This window comes from Antechinus flavipes, chromosome 6 (assembly GCF_016432865.1).
Source record: "Antechinus flavipes isolate AdamAnt ecotype Samford, QLD, Australia chromosome 6, AdamAnt_v2, whole genome shotgun sequence".
In the NCBI taxonomy this organism is placed as follows: domain Eukaryota; kingdom Metazoa; phylum Chordata; class Mammalia; order Dasyuromorphia; family Dasyuridae; genus Antechinus; species Antechinus flavipes.
This window is the reverse complement of record NC_067403.1, coordinates 51,145,989-51,173,975: the sequence shown is the minus strand read 5'-3', so window position 1 is coordinate 51,173,975 and position 27,987 is coordinate 51,145,989.

Here is a 27,987-nt window from a genome sequence, read left to right as displayed (position 1 = left end):
GAGATTAGCACAGATATTTTCATTGATTTTGTTGCTCAGCAATTCCTAAATTAAAGGTCATCAATGATTCACAGACAAGTAAAAAAATTTCTTGGTTAGAGAAATCCAAAGAATAACCTCTCCAAAACATCAAGACATCTTTTTCTACCTAATTTTAATGACAATTCTTTATCATCTCAAATGCTTCCTATTAACATAAGGTTTATTTTGCAAGCCAGACAAGCTAATGAGGGTCCTGTGCAAATCCTGCCATTGTAAAAGCAGTACTGACATCCCTCCCAGAGATCAATCATGAAGAAGTCTGCTTTAACAGACGGGATTCCTGCCCTGTTGTGCTTTCTAACACTTTGTTGAGAAGTTGAATCCCAACATTGCTATCACGCTGCCTAGTGTCACTGGTATACCATCAGGTTCTGCAGACACATATCCATTTACTAAGATAAATAGTCTGTTTTTGAAGATTATCACTTTTTTTATGCATGGTATGGACTCGAATGCGAAAGAATTGTCTTTGGTCTGTTTCACTCACAGAGAAACTATGGTAGTTTTGATAGCTTTCAATTTAGTCAGGCTTCTTTCAGGTCATTTTAAAATGGATGAGTTGGCAAACATCTATGACGAATAGCCTAAGGGGATATAACCTAACTATTCACCAGTGGCTGCTTAAGAGCTATGAAAATTGAGCAATTACCTGAGGAAATGCTTTGTGGAACCATGACCTTTGTCCTTTGTTGTATCCATAGAGACCAATAGCAAAACAAAATCACATATTCTAGCTAAATAGATGTAGATATATACTTTAGGCAGAGAAGGACATGTGAAAAGACATGGCATTCTATTCTGCCCAATTCAATTCAACAAACTCTTGTTAAAGCATTGGTTAGCTGTTAGACTGTATGCGAGGCTTACAGAGTGAAATGAAAACAAAATAAATAACAGATAAACAAAGAAAGAAAAAAATCAACCCAATATTGCTCTGCCCTCAAGGAGATTACATTTGACTAAAGAAATTTGACATTTATTCAGATAAATTCTGGGTAACTTGAGGAGAGAGAAGAAGTAGAGGGATCAGAAAAGGCTTCCCTTAGATAATAGCACTGGAGCAGTTTTGAATAAAGTTACAATTCCCAAGAAGTGGATGCGGCAAAATGAGTTCTAGTCTAGGATGTAGACTTTGAAATTATAATGCTGAATTCATAAAAAAGCAAGTAGTTTGACTGGAGCTTGTGAGTTTATCTGTGAATAAATAGGAATAGGCTGGGGAGAGAAGAGATAGTTTCTTTAAGGCTGAAAAAATCTAGCTGATTAGTCATATATGTGAAATATATTACTTGATGTGACTTTAGAAGTCTCTAATATCATTTGATGAATGTCTCTGATGATTTTCTTTTATTAATTTCATGGCTCTGAAAGATTGTGATTCTAAAAGCCCTTTGAACAAACAATAAGGACACCTATATTCTCAATAGGTACCATTTCTTTATTTGTTCAGAAAGTATTTATTAAGCATTATTATTATAACATATAATAATATATTATATTTATTAAGCACTATTATTATTGTATACAAAGTACCGTATTCAATGGCAATATAAAAATAATAGGAAAATAGTTCTTAACACTCAAGGAGCTTGTCTACTTCCAAGAAGCAAGTCTGACACACATCCTCATTCATTATAAGTGGTTTAATAAATGTGAACAATAAAATCAAAAGTATATTTCTGTTTCTCAGCATGGCTTCATCTATTCCATAAGCATTATTTCTTGATAGGTTTCTATAGTCACTGAAAGTTTGAAAGTCACTTATAACATTCAAAATTCAGAGATCCAATATATGCCATAAAAATATTAGTAAAATATTCATTCTATCATGAAACATTTTCACAGGAAAATCTGTTTACTGCAGTTTCAGATAATTGGTAACATCTTCAAGGATCATTACTCTAGCTCAGTTTCAAATAAACAAACTAATGATTAGGTAGAATTCAATTCTCCGGTTGTGCCTCATCCCCTCAGTATGCATTTTCCTTTTTAAGCTACTAAGATGATTCTGAACAGCAAAATAGGCACACACTGAGGGAATTTTATGACACAAATGACTCCAAGTGATATGAACTAACTTCAATCTTAGTTGTTCTCAGCTAAGCAAAATTGTTTTTTTAATAATACAATAAAATTGAAATAAATTTGCAATATAATAATAATGTCTAGAATTTATATAATGCTTACTGTGACAGGTACTATGCTCATTTGATTTTTACCACAACACTATGAAGTAGCTGCTACCCATTGTACAGCTGAGGAAACTGAAGCAAAAAGAGGTCAAGTGATTTGCTCATAGTCACATGGTAAGGGACTGAGGCCAGATTTGAATTCAAGTTTTCCTGATATCATGTCCCAGCACTCTATCTAGCACTACCTAGCTTTTACCATTTTACCATGATTGTATGCAACACACATAAATAAAATTAAAATTATAATCATTCTTTAAAGCCCAGGACTATTTATCCTATGATCCATGGATTCTCTAAATGTCACTGGATATATTTCAGGAAACTTGGTTGGGAAAAAATGCTTCTTTATTTCAACATAACTAGATTCTAGTGTAATCTGAAATATTTTATATATTTTAAACATTGTTCTGAAAAGAGATCCACAAATTTTACCAGTCTGCCAAAAGGTTCTATGATTCTACCAAAAGTGAATATCCCTTACTGCAAGTTATATACATATAAACATTATACATCATAAGCAATCCATCTGTGTCATTGACAGAAAGCTATCTGAAGACCTAGTATTTCTACCTCACCTTTTCAATACAGGAGAAGTCTGGGCAGAGATGTTCCTTTTGGACTTTATTTTGACAGGTATAAGATAAGGGAATTAGGGAAAAAACAGAGATGGCAGGAAGACTTCTTGAAGGATATTACAATACCCTAGAAGTGGTCTTGGACTGGGTGGTGGCAAGGTGAGTAGCAAACAGGAAAAGAATGCAAGAGATGTTTATTAGGTAATTAGAATTCAACAAAGTAATATTCTGTGCCAGGAACTATTTAAGTTCTTGAGAGACAAAGAAAAGGAAAAAAAAGCAAGAAGTCCATCCTTTTAAAGGATTTACAAATCTAAGGGGGTGTTGTGAAGGCAGAATCAGTAGGACTGGAAATTAGTTAAATGAGAGGATCACTAAAAGAGACGAATGGAAAATAATTCTGAAGGTATCAGCTGGGTCCTAGATAGTGAAGGGAAATCTAGACTTAAGAGGGAATGGGAGGCATTACCTAGCAGGGGTGGTAGCAAAAGTAGAATTCCTATGGATTTCAGAAAGAGAATGGATATTCCATGCATATAAAAGAGATGAATATACTTTATATGAATTCTTATTGGAGACTGTTTGCATGTTCTTTATAAATAAAATGGAGAAAACCAATTATAAATATAAATTATCTCACACTTTTTTATTGAATGCTATGACAAATTGTGCAAATATTAATGAAATCATTATGTTAAAGCCCAAAGGCTGTCACTTCTCAAAACAAATTTATATATTCCTTTTATGATTAATACTTTGAAATATAATTTAAGATGTAGTACTATAAGACCCCTTCTTCTTTCTTTATTATTATTTCCCTTGGGATCCTAGCTCTTTTGTTCCTATAAATGCATTTTGTTATGATTTTGTCTAGTTCTATAAAGTTGTTTCTTGGCGTTTTGATTGATATGGCACTAAATATCTCTAACAATTTAGATAATTTTCTTTTTTTGAGCAAAGCTTAATTTTGTTAAATTAACACTATCTCTCCAGTTGTTTAAATCTTTCACTATTTTTATAAAAGAAGATTTTGCTGTTCCTTATATGAATCCTTTGAGTATCTCTAGTAGGTTAACACCAAATATTTCATGAATTTTATAGTTATTTGTAATGGAATTTTTTCTTTCTTTCATTTCCTCCTGGGTTTTAATAAAATTTAGAAAATTGTTATTTCTTTAGGCTTATTTCGTATCCTGTTATTTTATTGAAGCACTTGGTAATTGTCTTAGTTAAATCACTGAAGCTCTGTAAGATACCACATAATCTACAAAGAGATCTGTCTCTCAAGAATTGCCTGTTCTTATTACATCAACTTCTTTTTTCTTTTTGTTGTTGTTTATTATATCTAATACTGTTAGCAGTATATTAAATAATAGTAGAGACAACATCTTTGTTTTACCTGAATCATAGTGGGAAAACTTCTAGTGTTTACACATGGTAATAAATTTACATCTTAGTTTTAGATAGATATGTTGGAGCATAAGTAAAAGTTATACTCTTCTTATAGTTTTGTACATTTTCAATATAAATATAGTTTTGTATATTATTTTCAGTATAAACTGTAGTTTGTCAATGCCTTTTAAAAGTTTATATAAGTCATTTCTAAATCAGAAATCCCCAAGTTCCAAGTGCTCTTTCTATTATAGGTTAGATATATTTAATAAAGTGATAATCAGTTTTATAAAATGATACTCAAAAGTTTATAAAGTTTAAATGGATGAACTATTTTTTGATCTGTGATTTATAGTTACAACCATATCTTATTAATACAGAACAATAAAGAATAAAATCTGGATGAAAGAATGAAATATAAACACATGAACAAATGGTATTATAATAGCATACATCAGGAAATAGTATAATTTCAACTGGATTATAAGTTACAATAACCATTCTAATTGCTTTGTTTTTAAGATGATGTTTTCGTCACCATGTAAATTCCAATGAGAGGTAATATCATATAGGAAATGTAGGACTAACCTAGGAATCAGAAACAATTAAGCAATCAGGGAGGACTTTATTTACAACTTACTATGTACCAGACATTTTGCTAAGTACTGGATATATAGACAAAAATGAATAGTGCCTGTTTTCAAGGAGTTTACATTCTAATATGTTGGTCTCACAATTCTCCTAACTGGTTTAGAATTATAGTCTCCTTTCCTGCCAAGCTAACAACTCACCCCAACTGGGGACCAATGATGTATGCATATACCTTTAGGTAAGGATACAGGCTATTTTGAAAAGGCCTAGATATAAGCCCCAACTTGGTAATTTCCTAGTTGTGTGACTTTATGCAAGTTACCTCATTATCTGAGCTTCAGATTTCTTGTCTCTAAGAGAGATTTGACTAGTTTATCTTTCTGGTACTTTCCAACTCTATGAACAAGGAAATTATAAAATGGCTAGAATACTGGATTTAGCACTAAGAATTTGAATTTGTGAAACTATTTCCACTCATATGAAAGAGTGTTCCAAATCACTATTGACCATAGAAATGCAAATTAAGGCAACTCTGAGATACCACTACACACCTGTCACATTGGCTAAGATGACAGGAAAAAATAATGATGAATGTTGGAGGGGATGCGGGAAAACTGGGACACTGTTGGTGGAGTTGTGAATGAATCCAACCATTCTGGAGAGCAATCTGGAATTATGCCCCAAAAGTGATCAAACTGTGCATACTCTTTGATCCACGCAGTGCTACTACTGGGCTTATACCCCAAAGAGATACTAAAGAAGGGAAAGGGACCTGTATGTGCCAAAAGTTTGTGGCAGCTCTGTTTGTAGTGGCCAGAAACTGGAAACTGAATGGATGCCCATCAATTGGAGAATGGCTGGGTAAACTGTGGTATATGAATGTTATGGAATATTATTGTTCTGTAAGAAATGACCAGCAGGATGAATACAGAGAGGACTGGCGAGACTTACATAAACTGATGTTGAATGAAATGAGCAGAACCAGGAGATCATTATACACTTCGACAACGATACTGTATGAGGAGGTATTCTGATGGAAATGGATTTCTTTGACAAAGAGATCTAACTAAGTTTCAATTGATCAGTGATGGATAGAAGCAGCTACATCCAAAGAAAGCACACTGGGAAACGAGGACGGGGTGGAGGGAGGGAGGGGAAAAATCTGAACAGAAGTGAGTGCAAGGGATGATGTTGTAAAAAATTATCCTGGCATGGGTTCTGTCAATAAAGAGTTATTTAAAAAAAAGAATTTGAATTTGAATGCTGCCTCAGAGACAAGTTTTCAGATCTTAAGCAAATCACTTAACCATTTTTTCTGTATCAGTTTCCTCCCCTATGAAATGGGACTAATAATGATCACACTTTTTCATTGTTTTGTGAAGTTCAAATGAATGACATAAGGTCATTTAAATATTTCATTTATTTATTTGACTATTTAGCTTTTATTTGTAGTATTATGTATAGCATATGGACAAAATGAATACAATAATGTTTGAGGAAGGACAGTAACAACTTGGGACAAGCAAAGATTTCATATAAATTCAACTGTATCTAAATCTGAAAAGAAACCAGTGAATGAAAAGATGGAGGTAATGGGACTTAATTGACACAGTGGAAAGAGTGCTAGAATAATAGCAATAATAATTTTTGGAGTGATTGCAAAATTAAAATTGATATTTTAAAAGTTATTTGCAAACATTAAAGTACTATATAAATGAAGATTAGGATGGTGATAATGGTGATGATGAAGATGATAAAAAGAAGAGAAAATGGAAGGAAGGAGGAGGAGAAGAAGGAAGAAAAAGAGAAAAAGAAAAGGGAAGCTAAAAAGAGGAGGAGCAGAGGGAGGATCTTTCCAGGATACATCCCAGATTAGGAGAAAGCTATCAAAGAGGCACAGAAACAAGAGGTAGAGCATCATATATGAAGAATAGCAAGTAAAGTGGCAAAGCTGGATGATAGAATACCTGGAGCAGACTAAAAATGCAGAAAGGTTATGGATAACTTTAAATATAAAATAGAAAGTTTAGAGCCAAAGACGTTTATTAAGTATGGAGTTGACATCCTCAGGTCAAAACCTTAGGAAAATCTCATTGCTGGCTCTCCAAAATACAGATTGAAGGAAAGAAAGAGAAATAATTGGTCTCAAGTGTTGGAATCCTTACTAACTGCTAAGTAATTAGAGTTGATCTAATCTTACAAGAAGTTGTCTTGGCCAGAACCTGAAACAAGGTACTAAGTAGAACTAATCAAGACAAGGCTTATGTTCCCACCTTTACTCATTGGAGTCCATAAGTATGCTAGCTTCACAAAGTACACTTTCTAACTTCAAGAGAGTCCACACCTTAAAGCTCTTTGGGCCAGAGAGCACTATGGGAGAAAACCCATAATCCCATTCTTTCAGAAGGTTCACATATAAGGCGAGACAGCCATTCCAGAATACACTTTTTTCCTCTTGGCTGGCTGATCGCGCTGGACTCGGGAGGAACGACTCTGCTGCAGAGAACATTTTGACGGACTTCAGTGGAGCTACGCCAGAAGCCCTCTCTCCGCGGCAAGTTGGTGCTGGGCTCCCCAGAAGGAGATAAGAAAGACCTTCCATCTCTGTCTTGGTTGGAGGCAGAAGAAAGCAGAGGCAGAGGCTGAAGGACAGAACCTTTGGATTTGGAGACATCCGAAGGGCTCTAAGCCTCTAAACCGGCTGTGCCTTTGAGAAGAACTAACTCCAACATTTGAACTCTAACATTTGACGCCCAACGTCCATGGCTTCTAATTCATTCTGGTTACCTGACCATGAATAAGTCATTTAAACTGTTCAGTGCTGTTAGGTAACAATCTAAGATTACAAATTACAGAAGAATACCTGACCTCCATTGAGACTGGGCTTTCCCATACTGGAATTGCCACACAAAGATAAAAATCATAGCTCTAACCCTCTCCCCCATCAAGATTGATTATTTATTTTTAGCTTGTAAATTAAAAATAAATAATTTAATTTGTTTTTCTGATCTGTTGGGTATCATGATTTTTGTGAAATTAAGTAACACATGATGTAAATAAAATGAAAACTATAAGCTTGGAATGATGGATTTTAAAGTATTTCTCCTCTACTGTAGACAAGGTTACAAACTAAATTGGGAACAAATATTGGAGAAACATGTACTAATCCCCAGTTTATCTTTTTCTACAATAGTGTTTAGTGACAGTAAATATCAGTTTTATAAGACAAATAGGATCAAAGAAGGCTCACTCAGTGCTTTTATAAGGAATAAAGCTTGCTAGTAAATGAAAGTAGATATGTTTTCTATATAAGTTCCATCATTATTTTACCTCTGAGAGTCAAAATTGCTATAAGAGAACCATTCATGATAGCAAAACTGGGCTTTGGTATCAGACATAACTGCCCTCTGTTATGATATGTTCATAGCTGTAGTGCCCTGCTAATTAATTTCCTTGTTAGGTCACAAGGGAATACTGAGGGAAAATCTCAGTTGTTCACTGCAAAATAAATCTGTGATCATGAACTCTTTTTAGGCTTTCAAACTTTCATTTTATAAGGAACAATATGCATTAGACTGATTTAGGTGGTTTTATTTTTACTTTACTTGGAAGATTCTCTTTGAAAAAACTCGTCACAGTTCCATATCACGTTTTACCATCTACTGAGGTGGGGAGAGGTGTTATGGTGGTTAGTATCATGCTCATCATACCTGTTGGGATTTGTACCCATCTCTGCATTAAAAAATAATTCAGAGGGAAATGTATTCTTTTTTCGCTCTGCCTCAAGATTGAGGCAGATGGTATGAAACACATTTAGACCTTCTAGTAACTATTCTCCTATACCATTAGCAGTAAATCTACCACTTGCAATCTATCCTCTATTTAATTCTATTTAATTTACATTTAACAAGACACCTCTTGTTCTAGTGAGTTAATTAAAGCACTAGTGACTATTAAGAGGATACTAATTGAAATGCAATAAATAAGATAACAGAGTTAGTGTGTAATTAACTAAATTTACATAAGTAATAAACATAGTATAGCAAAAAATAGTTGAACTAGGGCTGATATTCTAATCTCACATAGGAACAAATGTTTGGACATTTAATTAGCATAAAACAAGATAGCAGAAACAAATCACACACACATGCATACACACATACGTGTGTGCATGTGTGTGTGGGTAACTTACCTGTCTTTTGTAGTTTCTTCTATGGATTCTGGATTTTCAATTAATCTTTTTAGTAGTCTAAAAGAATGGGAAGAAGAAAATTTAGAGCTTGGCCCTTTCATTAGCTTGTAGTTGTCCACTGTAACCATCAAATATACTTAGTTCTTCTTAAAATCAGTCTATACCTATATCATTTTCATTATCCACTGGAAGATCATATGTGTTTGTTTAACTATTGTGAAGATATATATATAAATCAATTCTCATTCCCATATGACCCCATTTTTAAAACTCTTATTATTGAGTACCTACTAATTAAAAAAAACTTGATAAAAATTTTTGTGATTTAATTCTAATTTCAGAAATAAAAAGTTTCTTGTTTTGTATTGTATACCACTGTACAATATCTCTATAACACGAAGGCAACTATATCAACCAATCAACGAACATTTAAGTGCCAGACAATGCATTAAGCCATGAGGATACAATATATCAGCCAATAAACTTTTACTAAGTGCCTACTATGAGTCAGGCATTGTGCTAAGCATGGGAAGTTCCGGGCTCGAGAAACAGCCAGTGAAATTTTCTACAATCAAGCAACAGGGGATAAGGAACAAAAAAAGAGTTCAATGTCATTGGATGTCAGAATACATGTGGGTAAATAAGTAAAGTATACAAAGAATAGAAAGGGAGAAGGCAGCCAGTTTATGAAGATTTTTGAATATCAAAAAAATTCACATTAGATCCTGGAGAAACAAAAGCGGATCCACATGAACTCACATTCAGATAGGGAGGAAACAGGTACATATAAGGAAAGGAGATAAGCATTTATTAAATTGTTTTTATATGCCATGGACTGTACTAAGTGCTTCAAAAATTTTATTTCATTTCACTCTCACAACAACCCTGGAAAGTCAATGCTATTATCATCCCCAAATTATAACTGAAGAAATGAAGGCAACCTGAGTTTTAGTGATTTACACAAGTCCATGCAGCTAGTAAGTATTCAAGGCTAGATTTAAATTCAAGTCTTGATGTCCCCAAATCTAAAGCTTTAATAACAACTGAGTCATTTATCTGGGTGTGTGCATGTATAAAATCTATCCCATTAGAATGAATATATATGTAAGTAATTTTTGAAGATATATGAGTGTATTTGCATGTGTGTATACACATTTACTGAAACAGCTGCATTTTAGAAGATAAATCAATTGATAGAAAGAAAGAAAAAAGAAAGGAGAAAGATAGAAAAATAGATGGATAAATAGAAAGGAAGGAAGAAAAAAGAAAGAAAGAGAAAGAAAGAAAAGAAGGAAGGAAGAAAAGAAAAAAGAAAAAGAGAAAGAAAAAGAGAAAATTAATGGATAGAAAGAAATATAGATAAGAAAGGAAGGAAGGAAAGAAGGAAGAAAAGGAAGGAAGAAAAGGAGGGAGGAAGGAAGGAAGGAAAGGAGGGGAAGAGGAAGGGAGGGAGGGAGGAAGAAAGGGAGAGAGGGAGGAAGAAAAGGAAGAAGGAAAGGAGGAAGGGAGGGAGGGAGGAAAGGAGAGAGGGAAGGAGGAAGGAAGGAAAGAAGAAAAAAGGAAAAAAGAGAAAGAAAGATGTATATATAGATATATTTTATATACAACAATTAGTTCAGAAGCAATTCTATGAAAAGGATATAAGGAGTAAATCTATTCTAGGTATTTTAGGAATCATTTCAAAATAATAATGACAAAAGAGAGTGCACTGTGATGAGGAACAGAGAAAAGACCAGTAAGTTTTTCTGGATCACAGTGTGTTGATATGGAGGTGATGTGGAGGCTGAAGAGATGGTTTAGGTTCATGTTGGAAAGCTAAAGAGAAGGATTTTTATGTTATTGTAGGAGCAATAGGGAGCTATAAGAGTATAGCGTATAGAATAAAAGTAGTCTCATGGTCAGTTATGCTCTTAGAAAAATCACATTGGCAGTAGTTGTATAAAGAAAGATGGAATTAAGTTGGGGAGTTTTGCAGAAAAGTAAGGAGGCTGCTTAAATAATCTAAATAAGACTTGCCAAGAGATTGGACTGAGGTGGTAGTTATATTAATGAAAAGGCTTTGATGTCATAAAGAGAGAAATGGTAAGATTTGGTCATACATTGGTGATATATAAGGTAAGAGACAGTGAGGAATATAGCAAAATATCAACTTGAAACACTAGAAAGAACATAATGTCTTCAATAGAAATAGATAACTTGGAAAGAGGGGAGGATTTTGGTGAGAGTTAATAAGTTCAATTTCATTCATAAAAACTTTAAGATATCTCTGGGACATCCTATTTCAAAAACCCAAATGGCAATGGAAATGTTAGTTAGAAACTTTGAGGAAAAACTAGGGAGTTGCAATTTGAATCTAGAGTCGTCTGAGTATAGCTATTATTTAAACATACTATTTAAACAAATGAGGGAAATTACTAAGAAAGAAAGAATGTGGGGAAGACAGAAGAGAACTTTGAGGAAACCTAAAAATTATGAGACAAGATATGGCTGAGGAACCATCAAAGAAGATTGAGGAGAAGTAGCCAAAAAGGTGGAGAATAATTCGGAGAAATTAGAGTCACAAAAAGGAAAAAAAAATATTCAGCAAGAGAGATCCTCCACTGTGTGAAATGTAACTGAAAGGTGAAGATGAATCAAGGTGGAATAAAAACAATCAGATTTGGCATTTAGTTTACAAAGGGTTCATTCAAAGTGTCATGATAATAGAGTTTCCGGTTACAGAAAATAATCATAATATTTTCTAAAATTGAAAGCAATCCAAAAAAGTGATATCGTATTGATTTTAAATATAAGCATTTTAAAGTTTGCCAGGTATATTTTAAAATATCTTGCAGGGCTAGGTAGAATTCCATTTGGAATGAATTAGAATTTCTTCATTAGTTTTAGTAATTTTTAAATAACATTTTTTAAAGTTGAACTGAACATCTAAATAAAATCAGGAGAAATAGTTCTGGGTGAACATTGCATATCAAGTTTTATTTTTAGTAAAGTACTTTCTATGCACATTTTACCTCCATTTAAAATTCTCTCATTTTCTTTCCCTGTGCTGTATTTAAAGGAAAACTCAAAGGATTTTCAAGATAGGCTATTATAGAAGGTAATTCATTAAACTAGTAGGCGAGATAGACCTGAGTAAAGACCAGCTCATATCCAAGAATGGCAATGTCTGATAATGTTCTTTGAAGCTTAAAAAAAGGTTTGAGAACCATAATTAATGCTGTGAAGGGAATATAACAACATTCTAAATAGCAATAATGTGTAGCTGGGTTAGACTGTTTGAATAGACTGGAAGAGTGAAGTAAAGTGAAATAGAATAAAGATGTAGGATAGCTTTGCCCTCCTTATGTTAGCTGAGTTTTCTAGAATTGACATTGCTTTTCTCTACCAACTGTAGATGTCTGATCTTCTCACCCTGTCTATTCTTTTGAAAATGGACTTCATGTGAGCAGAACTAAGAGAACAATGAATACAAGAACAAGTTTATGTGATGATCAATGGTGATGGACTTGGCTCTTTTCAACAACGAAGTGATTCAAAGTAATTCTAATATTCTTATGATGGAAAGTGCCGTTCACATCCAGAGAGAGAACTATGGAGAATGAAGGTGGATCAAAGCACAGTATCCTCATCTTTTGGTTTTTTCCTGGTTTTGCTGTTTGTTTGCTTGCTAAATTTTTTTTCTTTTTGATCTGATTTTCCTTGCTTATCATGATGAATACAGAAATGAGTTTGGAAGAATTGTACATGTAATGGATTGCTTGTTATCTCAGGGAGGGAAAAAGAGGAAGGAGATGGAGAAAAATTTGGACCACCAGGTTTTGCAAACTATCTTTGCATATATTTGAAAAAAGAAAAACATCCTAAAAGAAAAATAATAAATAATAATATTTTATTATAATTATTATATGTTAATGTAATATATAATAATATACTATAATAATAAATTTAAGAATTATAAAAAGAAACAAGCAAATATCTTTGAAAAAAGAAAAGAAATAAAATGTGTTTCATTCATGACAGACCCCTCATGACTGGGGCATGACACATATATGTCTAGCTGTCACTACATACCAGTTAGAGGTCAACCAATAGAAGGTTTACTGTGAAGTGAGGGTTTGATTAATAAATCTTAACACAAACTAACTGTGGACTAAGGGAAAGTGGCTTAACCTTTTGGTGACTCCAGACAGCTTCCCAAGGAATTACAGAGGAATTGCATAGGGTTGGTTCTGGGAATTTCTTATTTCAATGAAATGGTGGGTCCACCCTGTCCCACCTCAAAAAATTTACAATTATAAAATTCTTGATATTCCAATAATTTCCTCATTTCCCCATAGATAGACCTATTCATAATTTTCATTTTGGAATATAATGATTTCTGAATTCTCTTCTGCTGAAGCAGTGTATCAGAATGCTGGCTGAAGTTCTTCCCCAGAGATAGATAGGTAATAGAGTAGATTGAATGCTGGACTTGAAATCAGGAAGTCACTTAATTTTTGTCTGACTCAGTTTTTTTTTAAAAGCATAAAATGGGAAATCACAATAGCACCTACCTGACACAGTTATTTTGAAGATCAAATGGGATAATATTTGTAAAGCACGGATCTGAAACTTACTAGTTCCTAAGAGGAGGGAGAGAGGAAGGGAGACAGACAGACAGATAGACAGAAACAAGGGAGAGAGACAGCAAGCCAGAGAAAAAGAGATAGTGAGAAAAAGAGAGATAGACAGAAACAGAGAAAGACAGAGACAAGAACAAAGACATAGAGGGACAGATAGAAATAGAGACAGAGACAAGGACAGAGAGACAGAGATTTAAATTCTTACTAAATTTCATGCACTGTTTTAAGCAATGGGGATACAAAAACAAGCTATCTGCCTTCAAAAAGCTTACATTTTAATGAGGAGACATTAAAGAGATTTCAAAAGGAGGCTGAGTATGCCCAAGGCAGCAGGTGAGTGAAGGGCTAAGAAATCACAGAACCAGTTCTAGGAATAATAAGATAAAAGCTTGCCAAGACAAAACAAGGACCAGGGTCAGAGCTCAAAGAGACTGAAATGGTGATGTGTGGAGGTAGCAGATGAAGTTTAATGGCTAGGCTACTAAAAGAATAGTGAGCAAGATATGGGTAGATTGGTAGATTGGGGATTTTCCCACCACTGCAGAAAGACTTTATGGTGCTCCTCAACTTATTCTGAATGGGTAAATATTTTAGTCCACCCACAAATATGATTCAGGCCAAACAGTAAAAAAAAAAAAAAAAAAGTATGGAAATGTTTTCAAGCAGCAGTAGATTTATAAAGTAACAATTAAGATTTTGTACTTGATCATACCCCTTTGAAATAGATTGATGCCAAATATCATCATTCTGGTTTCCCAAATGAGGGAACAGATTAACATATCATTAAGAAAAATTATTTTTTTAAAAATGAAATACATAGAAAAGCTCAATCTAAATGAAAATTCTAACCTACCATGTCTGTTGTAAACTGGACTATTTTATTTCTTTGAAAATTCTAGTCAAATGCAAATGTAGTGTTTTATTAAACATTGTTTCCAAAGTAAGACAAAAACATTGACTTTTAATATATTTATGGTAAAAAGCAGTTACAGAAATCATGAAAAAGATTCAGGGACATCTGCGCTTATATTTTCCACTTCTGACGAAAAAGATACATATAATTATTTTAAAAATAGGAGTGCTTATTCCAAATGTGTTTTTGTCTGTTTTCTTTTCTTCTTCTTTTTTGAATATGACAGTGACGGGAAACGAATAAATTCTGAGTTTACATAAAGTGACAGTCCTGGCAGATACAGATGTATTGTAACTTGATTTAAGCAATGCTTTTTTATTTTATTTTGCATAAAATATTTAGCAATCAACTAGAAAAGCATCATCTGGACTACCATCCTGTAAAGTGGGTACAGTAGTAGTGATGCCATATTCAGACATAAACTTGCTAGAACCAATAGAAATCAAAATTGCATTCATTCTGAATCACCTTTCTTTAGAGACATAGTTGATTTAGGAGTCACTGAAGTGTTGGAGGAAAAAGTTTTACTTTATTTTTTGTTACGTTTGTAAAATAAATATGCTTCTTATAAAAACTAATTGATACCAAGTGGTTGGATGTGACTAATATTATAATCATGGGAAGTTAAACAGCAGGTGGGGAGGAACCTTTTTGCAACTTTGAACCATTGCTTATAATTCTGAAATGTGGTACAAAATGGAAGAAATCTAATCTTTATTTTACCTTAAAGGCTTTCAACTACTTAGATAGCTGCCATAGCACTTTAAGTCTTCTCTAAGCTAAACAGCTCCATTTATTTTAAGTGGACCTTATTGGTAACTTTCAACTGCTCTTCATGAGTTTGTGTAGGAGACACTTCACCATTCAGGTTGACTATTTTTGCTCTCCAGCTTATCGATGTTTTTGATTACCTGAGAGACCCAGAACAGAGCACTCCAGATATGATCTGACAAGTAGATTCAGAGGCATCAGTAAGCAGGTCTCTTACATCTAAGTCCCTGATGAATTACTAGCTTGTATGGAAGCAAGAACAGATCCCCGGTTCCATCGATCTTCAAATTGACTTCAGAACTGAAATCAAAACATTCAGGTTTTTTTTTTTAGTCCAATCATCAACAAGTCAAAATCTACTCTTATTTTTCACATGAATTGTGTGTGAAAATAAGAATAGTGTGTGGTACTTTATTTTATACTTTAAAAGAATAAACATAGAAATAGCTAGATAAACTATATCTGGCAATTTCCTGACATTAGTGATTTGTCAAAAAAGGAAACAAATTTAGAAGAAAATCTCTGACCTTATTGATGAAGCTATTGCTGAATTTTTGTGGCTACTTCTTCACAGTATTCTTGGGACAAAAGTGCTTAATGATGATGATGATGATAACAACAAGCATTTATATAACACTAAATGTTGACAAAAAAATTGATAATATAAGGACAGAAATTGTAAAAACCAAATGTTACTGCTACTTCCTGAATGATCTTAGCAATGTCAGAATGTCAGTAACATCCCTTAGAAAGATAGCATCAATTAGGTTGAGTTGTATCAGGTCCTAAATTTCATTCTAAGATTTTGCCTTGTGAGGGAACTTGCCTCAAGATTGATCTAAGACTCTGATATCCTTGTCCGCTTCCACTGGAATTCATGGCATTAAGAACAAAAAAGTCAGAATGAAATGATTGCTGAGGGGAGTGGCAATTTCATTAGTAGGCTTTGGTTCCTTATGTTACCTCTTTCTCCTATCTCTTCCCTTCTCCTTCTAAATCCATCTCTCTCTCTCTTTATATATATATATATATATACATATATATATATATATATACATATACATATATATATATACATATATATATATATGTATATATATATATATATATATGTATATATATATATATATGTATATATATATATGTCTTCATGGATTTCTTTCATTGGGAAAATCCACTGGAAATCTCCTAGGTGTTATAACACTTAAAGATGTCTTATTTCTCAACTCATGGCTTTGATTGATTTCAGAATTTAGCACTATGTACCAGGCACTGTGCTGAAGTGTTATATGAATTTTAGTTATCATTATCATATTGTTATATTTGCATTATTGCTAAAAAAATCAACATCATCAACCCATGACTCTACCTACAGAACTTAAATGATAGAGAAGCAACCATTTCTATAGTAAGTGTAATTGAAAAAGACCTCAATTTAATATGTCAAGATTGCTTATTTATATGATATTCTTCAAATATTGTGAATCAAATAATAAGTTATATGAAATAGATAAATGTGAAAATTGCATTTGAATCAGCAAGGCAAATGTTATTGAAAGCTCTACATCCTAATTAAGATATTTTATCAGTTATTTTTTAAGCTTGTGTACACTTGCTAAATGCAACTGGATGTAACATGATATAGGAGAAAGAATATTGTAAATATAAACAGACTACATGAATCTTAATATAGGATTAAATTAATATAGGACCAATTTTTCAATTGCTTAACCATCTTGTCTCAGTTTCTCAATGTGTAAAAAAGAGGGATTTAGACTAAAATAGATTTTTCTGTATATCATGGACCCCTTTGTCAGATCAGTAAAGCCCATGAATCCCTGTTTCAAATGCATAAATAAAAAATATATGATTGTGTTTGAAAACACATTCTTGAATCTCAAAGAACCACTGAACTAGATGTTCTCCAAAGTAATTTCAATCTTTCAGTCTATCATTCTGCTGAATTCTGAGCCTTCCCTCAGCTTGGCTCAGTAGAGTTGTCTGAGAGACTACAGGATTTGGCAAGTAACTTATTTTCACTAAGCTTTTAATTAGGTATTTCCTTAATCACTCTAATTAAACCTTATCTATTGCTTTGTCTAAAATTCTCCTCCCTCTAGAGAGGTATAAGGTCTGTCTCTTTTTACAGCTTGAAAAGTACCTTCTCCACAGTGTTTTCACTATGGGAGCTTCTAAACAAAAAAGATGGGGATGATGCAAGACTGCAGCTTTGGGATAATTATTTTCCCACTCTGGGAGAACACATTTCCTCATCCTGTTTTCTTCCTTGAGTTTCATCCTAATTGACCAACCCAGTTTGATAAGTCAAATTAATGAACTGTTTCAGCTCACTTTTCTGCCTTTGTACTTTTATTTTGTTTTTCTCTGCCCAAAAGCCATGTGAATTTTGACCAGAGACCTCACAATATGGGGTTGAACCAGGACCATGACTTAAATCCAAATCACTCTGGTTCTCATTGCTTGGGCCCTGATTAGCTTAGAGTGTATGTAAATAGCAATATTTTTGGGGGTTGTATTAGCTAGAATCTCTAAAGGACTTCCCCTCCTCGATTTGTTATTATTATTGTAATAGTTGTTATTACTACTAGTATTATTATTTATTATTATCATCATCAAAATAAAAGAAGCCACTTTCTCTCATTTCTTTCCTGCTCTTAATCACTGAATGGATATTACCTCAGTCAGACTGAGAGCTGCTAAAGACTATATAGCTTTAAAAAGTCCATCCAGAACCATCTCCAGCTATCCTGATCAAGATATGACCATTGGACCCAAATAGCTCTGGAGGGGGAAAGTGAAACAGGTGATGTTTCCCAGCCCTCCCTCACTTAAATATAATTCACATCCATATCATGATATCACCTCTCTGATGTCACAGACCTTTCCAAGAATGAAGTTTAAACAACACCACAGCACCTTGGGGATATTTTGAACAGAAAACGACATATTCTCTTTCAACACTTTCACCAAGTAGTTTATCTGAATCCCCAATTTCATCTTCATACATGGGCATGAGGAAATGCTTTTGTTTACAAAGCAACCTCAAAATACAGATTGGAATTACTCCCACTGATATTGTGATAGGTCCTATGCAAATAAGACAACCTCTTTTAAAAAGTTTTTAGTGATACTTTCTATTTTAAAATATTTTATTTTATTCCAACCCTCCACCCCCAAATGAAGGTTCTCTCCCTTGTAACAAAAATAGTTAATCCAAAACAGCTAAACTTGATTCTTACCCATGTCTGGTAGTTTTGACAAGTTGGTACTTCCCATATTATCTGTTGAAAGGAGAAAGTGCATTTCATAATAAAATTCCTGAAATATTGCCGTTTATTTAGTTATTTAGAGTTCAGTTGCCTTTAGTGATCTTTTCATTTTCATTACTATAGTCATCATGTACATTGTTTTTATTCTGCTAATTTCACTCTTCATTGAATTATATAATCTTCTCATCAGATCCCTGTTTTCATATTTTACCCTTTACATTTATCAGAAAATTGTATAATGAATGACATACTTTATTGTTGTTGTTAAATCAACTCATTCTTTATGACACAAGAAAGGAAGACCCTTTAAGTCCCATATTTGAACCAGAAACATTTCACTTACATGAAAAGAAAAATGATTTGTAACTAGAAAGGCTTCATTGTCAGTGAAATGGATGAAGACCTTCCCAAATTCATAACGGTGCAGCTAATTTCTTGAACTAAACCTAAGGATTTTCTTACTGTACTGTGCAAATTAAAATGTCTTTAGCTTTTGTAACTCAAGATCACTATTTAGTTTGTACTTTTGTATTGATGGAAAGAATAAGTATTTGATGTCAAATCAAAATATATCAATTTGGAAAAAAACTAAAATTATGAGAATAGAAGAAAGCTAAGCATTCTATATATATATATATATATTATATATAAAAATTGGATTGTTGGTTGATTATTATCCTTTGTTTTCAAATAGAACCAAAATGACAGAGCTATATTAGAGTCATGGAGATGTTTTTTGATTCGTACATAAACTGGATTTAAGGGAAGCAGAGTTCATGAAGTCATAAGATTCATTCTGTCTTCCAGAGTCATCATTATTCAGTGGTAAGACAGACCAAGATAACTGGTAATGGCTGGAGATGCAGTGGATGTCTTTAATGTCTAATCAAGCTCTATGTACTCCACAACATTTGCTTCATCTGCCTTCATGGCCTTTGGAACAAATGGTCCTCATCTGCCCATTCCACCAAGGGAAGTCACTTGATAGATGTACACATACTCATTCACCCATACATCCATCATAAATTTAGTATGAATTTCCTCTAACAAAGACTTATCAAGAGATACACATTGCAGCAGCAGTAAAACCATAGGTTCTCAAAAATTCTGTTAAAGTTCTTTTATGTTCTTTCAACCTGGACAGGTTTTGTGGGGCTCTGACTCTGTGGCTGTCATCTGAGGACCAACAAATCTAGTTAAATTAAGCGTAGGCTATCACCAAAATATTGTTCACTGGGCAATTAATTTTTTGTTTTTGTTTGTTTTATTTTGTTTGCTTTTGCAATAGCAATTCTTGAGCTACAATGTGCAGCTGGAGGGAGTGAGCCATGCTGAAGAAATTGAAGGTTTTTTTGAAAGATAAAAATAGTGTGTACCTAGCAGTTCATAGGATATTCAATTTTTGAAGTGGAAGATACTTAGAAATCATCTAACTCAAACCAATTCCTTCATTTTATATATGGAGAAACTAAGGACAAGAGATCTGAAAGTGAATTGATCCCATGAGTAGTCAACTGTGTAGTCAGGATTGAAACTGAGGTCCTCCAACTCCAAATTCAATATTCTTTGCTATCGTTAAATTATATTCAGCAAATATTTACTAGCTCTATTCCCTTCAGTTTGTTGACTTATTGGTTTGTTGGTTTAGTCTTCTCTGTGTCATGTTGACTTTAATCAGATAAGATGATTTCATAGGAACAAAGGGTTTCCTATAGAACAGCAATATACTACCATCAGGATTAACTCCTAATGTTAACTCCTGACTGTGACCTCCCATTGAGGTAGAATTCATTTAGTCATTCAAGCAACATTTTGACCATTTCTTCTAAGATAAGATCGACAGTTTGCAGATTTAGCTGCTAGTGATTTTATCGAAAAACTTAGAGATATTAGGAGATTATATAATTTTGTATCTAAATAGATGGGTTTTATTATAGTATTTTAGTTTGGTTATTTAAACATTAGATCAGTATATTATTTCATCTATTTGAATGTTTATATCTATGAAAAAGGTTTATTGATCAAAATGATTTGTATTTGTAAATATGTTTAACTTCTATATACTAAATTTTAGAATACATGTACTTTTGTAGAATCCTGATAATCAACTATTCTACTAGGTGCTGTGAAGTCACCTTACTGCTCTCCTCAAACCTGGAAGGAGTGAACTTGAACAATACCATACATATGGTGAGATTGTCTAGGTTTAAAAAGTTATTGCCACAAACGGGTTTAGGGTCATGACTTATCAATAACACACAGAGTCAGTTATTTACTTTTTCAGTGTGAAGTTTTGAATAGATTCATGTAATTTCTAATGATTGTAGTCAGGGAGAAACTTAGATCATGAGGCTGACTTAATTCTTCTAAATTTAACAGAAATGCTCATGTGTACTTAATCTTATATGCATATGCAGTGGCTGCGTGTAAGCTTGATTTAGAAATTTTTACCTTTTTTTTTTTTGAGATGATATATTTATTCAGCTTGTTCTACTTTTTTTCCCCACATATATCATCAATGTAGGTGATGCCATTTATATGAAACATATTAATTACATAGAAGTCACTGTTATATCTTGAGGGAAAAGGAAAGCAGAGAATGTATGTTCAAAAAAATCAGATCATAATAAGCGATCTTTTGCATTTTGAAAGACATTATGAGCTTTTCACCTGCCACAGATGTCATCTATAAGTGCTTTGTTTTAAGCAAGAGAATGTCTGCAAAGGGAAAATTTGCACATTCATGAGATATGCGCAAGGTTCCCTGTGAAATGTTGAGACTGAGTGTCTCAGCTTCCAAAAAAGGCTGCAACCAGTTTACCATCCTTGTCACATCGGGATCTGAAATAGCAATTGAAAATTAATTCTTTTCCATGGAACTATTACCATATAAATTTCAGAGAATAAAAAAGATTTTTAGTCAAAGGAGAGACTATGTTAGGAATTATCATTTTGTCTATTTTTCTTAGTTCATTTGTCTATGAATCTATACATTTGCCTATAAATATAGCTATAAGTATGTGTGCATCTGTACAACATGCTTTATGTACTTTGCAGAGCAAGTTAAAACTACCAAAATAGGACCTACATCAGTGAACAGGATCATAATACTTATTGTACAAAAATCTAGAAACTGATGTACCTCATTTCATAGAACAACCTTTGAGTGTATCCATAATTCTTAAAAGAGTTGCTTTCCATACCTAATTCTGCCTCCTAGAATTCCTAGTCTCTCTGAACATTACAACCATTTTCGAAAGCAATCTGGATTTATGCAACAAAGTGACTAAAATGTCCATTCTCTTTGATTTAGAAGCTCTGCTGCTAGACTTATGCCCCAAGAACATCATTGATAATAAGAAAGTCCACACACACCATATATTTCTAGCAACTATAAACACCAATATACATTTTAACAACACTTTCTGGAGGTAGCAATATAGAAAACAAAGAAGCTACTCATCAATCAGGAAATGGCTAAAATATTTGATATATGAATACCATTTTATAAAACCTGATGCATTTTAAGAATATAGAGAAGCATGGCAATATTTAGATTGTTTAATACAGAATAAAATAATTAGAACCAAGAAATAAGTGAAACTATAGAAATAAAAATGAAAACAATGACAAAACAATTAAAAGTGAATCTTGCAAAATGACAAAAAGCACATGTTTTCCAAAGAAGAGTGATCATAACCTACTCATTTGCAGAGATAGAACATGCAGTGTAGGGTCATTGCAAATATTTTCAGAATATTTTGATGTGTTGAACAGTTTTTTTCTGATTTTTTTCTTTTCTTTTTTTTCTTCATAATATTATTTTTTATATGAAAAGTTTCCCTTATATGAAAAGTATATGAGAGGAAAGAGGGAGGGATCCTGAAAATTATCAACAGAATGTATTTTTTAAAGAACTCCTATCTTCATTTTAATCTTAAAATAAGGACTTCTTATTTGAGTGTCTTTCTGATGTTTCAGTTATTAATAATCTCTTCCAAGCAGCAGCAATTGATGAACCTTAAGTATTTCTCAAGGTCTAGGCAATACGTTGAATGCTTGGAAAAAATACAAAAAAATGACACAATTCCTGCTCACAAAGAGCTTATATCCTAAAGGGAGAAGACAATATATATAACATAAATGTATATATGTGATATATATATAGAAAGAGAGAGAGATGTATATGCATATAATAAATGTGTGTATGTATGTGTATATGTAGACATTTACAAAATAACTAAACTATATATGAATATATATACATATATATTTGTACATATATAACTATATATATGAACATATATATGGAAGCATAAAGAAACATATCAGGTTTAAAGTGGTATTGTGTACTCTCTGAATTAGTTTATCTGTGATGTTAAATCTTGTCATCTATGTTCATATTCCTGGGGAGGAAGGACAATTTTATTATTCTTTTAATGGTTTTGTTTGTTTTATTTTGTTTTGTATTTGAGTAATCTCAGTGACTACCAGAGTAGACACTGAATAAAAGTTTGTAGAGACAGCTAGATTGTTCAGTGGTTAGGATATTGGCCTGGAATCAGGAGGACCTAAGTTAAAACCTGACCTCAGACAGTTAACACTTCCTAGACTCTGTGTGTGTGTGTGACTCTGGATAAGTCATTTAAACCTAATTTCCTGCCCCCCCCCAAAAAAAATAAATAAAATTTGTATAATTTAATTGAATTTTACAAAAGCATATTTACCTCTTGCCTTATAACACTTAATGCAGTAAAGGAGGAAGCATATCCAAGTAGAGTTCTAACAAAGTCAATAAAGCTCTCAAACACTGTATTTGAGAGCAAAGAACACAAAATGGCAAACCAGGAAGTTTAAGCTCACATTGCTCAGGTTATTCTTAGGCAGAAGGCTTTGGGTAAATCACTTATATTCTCTTTGAAAAAGAAAAAGAGAGAGGGAGGGAGGGAGGGAGAAAGGAAAGGAGGAAGAGAGAGAGAGAGAAAGAGAGAGAGAGAGAAAGAGAGAGAGAAGAGAGAGAGAGAGAGAGAGAAAGAAAGAAAAGAAAGAAAGAAGAAAGAAAGAAAGAAAGAAAGAAAGAAAGAAAGAAAGAAAGAAAGAAAGAAAAAGAAAGAGATAGAAGAAGAAAGAAAGAGAGAAACAGAAAGAGAGAAAGAAGAAAGAGGAAAAAGGGAGAAAGGAAGGAAGGAAGGAAGGAAGGGAGGAAGGAAGGAAGGAAGGAAGGAAGGAAGGAAGGAAGGAAGGAAGGAAGAAAGAAAAAGAAAGAGAGAGAGAAAGGAAAGAAGAGAAAGAAAGAAAGAAAGAAAAAAAGAAAGAAAGAAAAAAGAAAGAAAGAAAGAGCAGAAGGAAGACAAAAAATACCCTCACCTATATCATGTATGGTTTGACTCATCTATTTGTAAATTCCTTTTCACTTTATGACTCTATGGCATTTGAATCCAAAAACCAAGAAAAGCAAATTTATGGGGAACTGATTTTTGCATCCATGGATCTAAGGATAGTTACTACTATCCACATTCCACTGTCTACAAATGTGTGTGTCTGTGTTGATGTTCCAAATTCCTTAATATGGAGACAAGGCTCTCTTGTCTCTTGACATTATTCATTATTGTCATTCAGTCATTTTAGTTGTGTCAGATTCTTCCTGATCTCATTTGTGGTTTTCTTGGCAAAAATGTTGGAATGGTTTGTGATTTCCTTCTCCAGCTCATTTTACAGATAAGGAAACTGAGACAAATAAGCTTAAGTCACAGATCTAATGTCTGATACCCAAATGAACTCAGAAAGATGTTTTCCTGACTCCAGACCTGGTACTGTATCCAGTTGTGCCTCATGGCTGCCCCTTGAGGCCATTATGAATTCTGATAGTTGGGTGGAGGGTGGGTTAAGATTAAATGCATTGCATGTAGAAGATTATTTTTTTTATGAAGTAAACTTGGAAGAGAAATAGAAGCTTCACAGAAGCATAATAAAAAATGACAGGTTCATTAGACTTTGGAGGAAAGCCAAATAAGTGATAGCACGCCATCACAGGATTCAGCAGGTGCTTCCATCCCAAAGTGCTATATCTCAGTTGTTGGTAAGTTCACAAACTAATTAGGATCATACTGGATGATCTGTTATTAACTTACTTGAATAATTTGGAATTCAGCATTTAGGCAAATAGGAATGAGATAACAGTGGCAAAACATACAAATATTTTAGTAATGAAGCCAATATTAACTCACATAAGAAATGTGTTTATCTTTCCCTTAAAATAAATTAAAACAAGCAGAGGAAGCAGATATGAGTTGGGGAAAAGAAAAAGTAATACAACACCCCTAACAGAAAGCAGCATATCAAAGAAGCTTAAAAGAATGCCATTTCCTTCAATGGTTGATGAAAGAAAAGAATATACTATATATTAATTTGGGAACATTAGATGTGCTCGCTTTGTGACCTCATTCAGCCAATATTGATCATTAATTCTTTTTGGTGATCACATCACAGGAGCAAAGCTAAGGTAACAGTGTAAAAGTTGGGCTCTTCCCAAATGTCTCCAAATATCTTTAAATAATATCTCTAAACAAATTTCACAGAGCCAGAACCCACCAAAAGACAAATTGGAATAATTTTCTAGCTAATGGCAATGTAGAAAGTCTGTTGCACCAGAGTGAGAAAGTGATGCAGTCCTGGAATAGATTATGCTAGCACAGCCCCGGCCCCAGAAAACTAGGAGCAAACCTAGGGCCTGAATTAGTGATCGTACTGGAGATTCCCAGACCACTGAGACCGAGGACAACTTGTAAGATCATCAGGAAAGGTTGTGAGTAGAGCCCCAGCAAACCAGAGTGGGCTTTGGGGACCAGTGAATCAGCAGCAGCAGCAGCAGCAAAAGTGGCAGTTGCTATGGTGGCAGTAACTTCTGGAGGTCTCAGCCCACAGTCTGGTGAAGGGATAAAAGAACTGGTCAGGGGGAGATTAGAAGGGTCTCTTTGCTAGCTCCTAGGCAGGACTCCATTTCTTTGCCCATACTCAGATCCATGTTGCACTGTTGGCTCATTGATTCAGGGAGAGACAAAACACTAGCAGACTAAAAGTTATAGACAAGAGTGGATTTGGGACCCTCCTCACAGTTTCAGGTCAGAAAAGAGTGCTTTTGGTCACTCACAGACCAGAAGTTAGGCCAGGAGAGTAGTAAACACATTTCCACATAGGAAGGACTATATAAAAGTCCCTAGAAGGATCTCTTAAAAGAGCTGCACAAAACCACTGAAGCTTGGGCCATTGCATCCTCAAACTTGGAAACATAGCTCTACTTTAACAAAGAGTGAAAAGCTGAGTAATTTGCTGGAAAAATAAACAACGTAGTAGCCTTTTTGTAATGGCAAGAAACTGGAAACTGAGTGGATGCCCGTCAGTTGGAGAATAGCTGAATAAGTTGTGTTATTTGAAAATTATGGAATATTATTGTTCTGCAAGAAATGATCACCAGGATGATTTCAGAAAGGCCTGGGGAGACTTACATGAACTAATGTTAAGTGAAGTGAGCAGAACTAGGAGATCATTGTACGTGGCAACAATAAAATTATATGATGATTAATTCTGATGGATGTGGCTCTTTTCATCAAGGAGATGATTCAGGCCAGTTCCAATAGTCTAATCTGCTTTCTCTGTGGGGCATGAGTGTGGATCACAATATAATATTTTATTTCTTTTTTTTATTAAAGCCTTTTATTTTCAAAAGATATGCATGTATAATTCTTCAACATTAATTCTTGCATTCCAATTTTCCTCCTTTCACTCCCTCTCCTAGATGGCAAGTAATCTGATACATGTTAAACATGGTAGAAATATATCTTAAATCCAATATTTGCATTCATATTTATAGTTATCTTACTGCACAAGAAAAATCAAATCAAACCAAAAAAATGAGAAAGAAAATAAAATGCAAGCAAATAACAAAAACGGTGAAAATTCTATGTTATAAACTGCATTCAGTTCCCATAGCCCTCTCTCTTCATCACAACATTGTTGGAACCGATCTAAATCATCTCATTGTTGAAGAGAGCCATTTCCATTAGAACTGATCATGTTATAATCTTCTTGTTGCCATGCACAATGATCTCCTGGTTCTGTTCATTTCACTCAGTATGGGTTCATGTAAGTCTCTCCAAGCTTCTCTGAAATCATCCTGCTGATCATTTGTTACAGAACAATAATATTTTATAACATTCATATACCATAATTTATTCAGTCATTCTCCAATTGATAGGCATCCACTCAATTTCCAGTTTCTTGCCACTTCAAAAAGGGCTACCACATTTTTGTACAACATATTTTCACTCTTTTTGTTATTTGCTTGCATTTTGTTTTCTTTCTCTTTTCTTTCTTTTTTTTTAATCTGATTTTTCTTGTGCAATGTGATAATTGTGGAAATATATATAGAAGAATTGCTTATGTCTAACATATATTTGATGACTTACTGTCTGGGGGAGTGGGTTGGAGAAAGAGAAGTAAAAATTAGGAACACAAGGTTTTGCAAAGGTGAATGTTGAAAATTATATATGCATGTGTTTTGAAAATAAAAAAGCTTTTATTTTTTTAAAAAAAAGGAAAAATAAAAATGAGCAAACAAGAGAAAAAGGATTCTGTCCATAGAAAGTGTGACAAGGAAAATCAAAACACATACTCAAAAGATAACAAAGTCAAGGCTTCAAAACCTTCAAGAGAAATAAGAATTGATCTTAGGTCATGGAAGCACTAAAAAGAGACTTTGAATATCAAGTAAGAATGGTAGAGAAAATTCGAGAAGAAAAATGAAAATGATGCAAAAGGAAATACCAAAAAAATCTAATGAGGGCAAGAATTCTTTAAAAAGCAAAATTGGTCAAATGGAAAATGAGGTGCAAAAGCTTATTAAAGAAAATAATTTCTTAAAAATCAGAATAGAGCAAATGGAAGCTAAGATTTTATGAGAAATCAAGAAACAATAAAACAAGACCAAAAAGAAAAACCATGAGAAATATCTCAATGGGGAAAAAGTAACTCTTGCAAAATAGATCCAGAAAAAATGATTTTAAAATTATTGGTCTGTCTGAAAGTCATGATAAAAAAAAAAAGAACCTAAATGTCGCCTACCAAAAAAATTGTCAAGAAAGCTGTCCTGATCTTCTAGAACCAGAGGGTAAAATAGAAATTGAAAAAATTCACCAATCATTTCCTAAAAGAGATCCCAAAATGAAAACTCCCAGGAATATTATAGCCAAATCCCACAATTCCCAGGTTAAGAAGAAAATAATGCAAGCATTCAGAAAGAAACAATTCAAGTATAATGGAGCCACAGTCGGGATAATACAAGATTTAACCGCTTCCATATTAAAGGACCAGAGGGCTTGGAATATGATATTCCAAGAGCAATGGAGCAA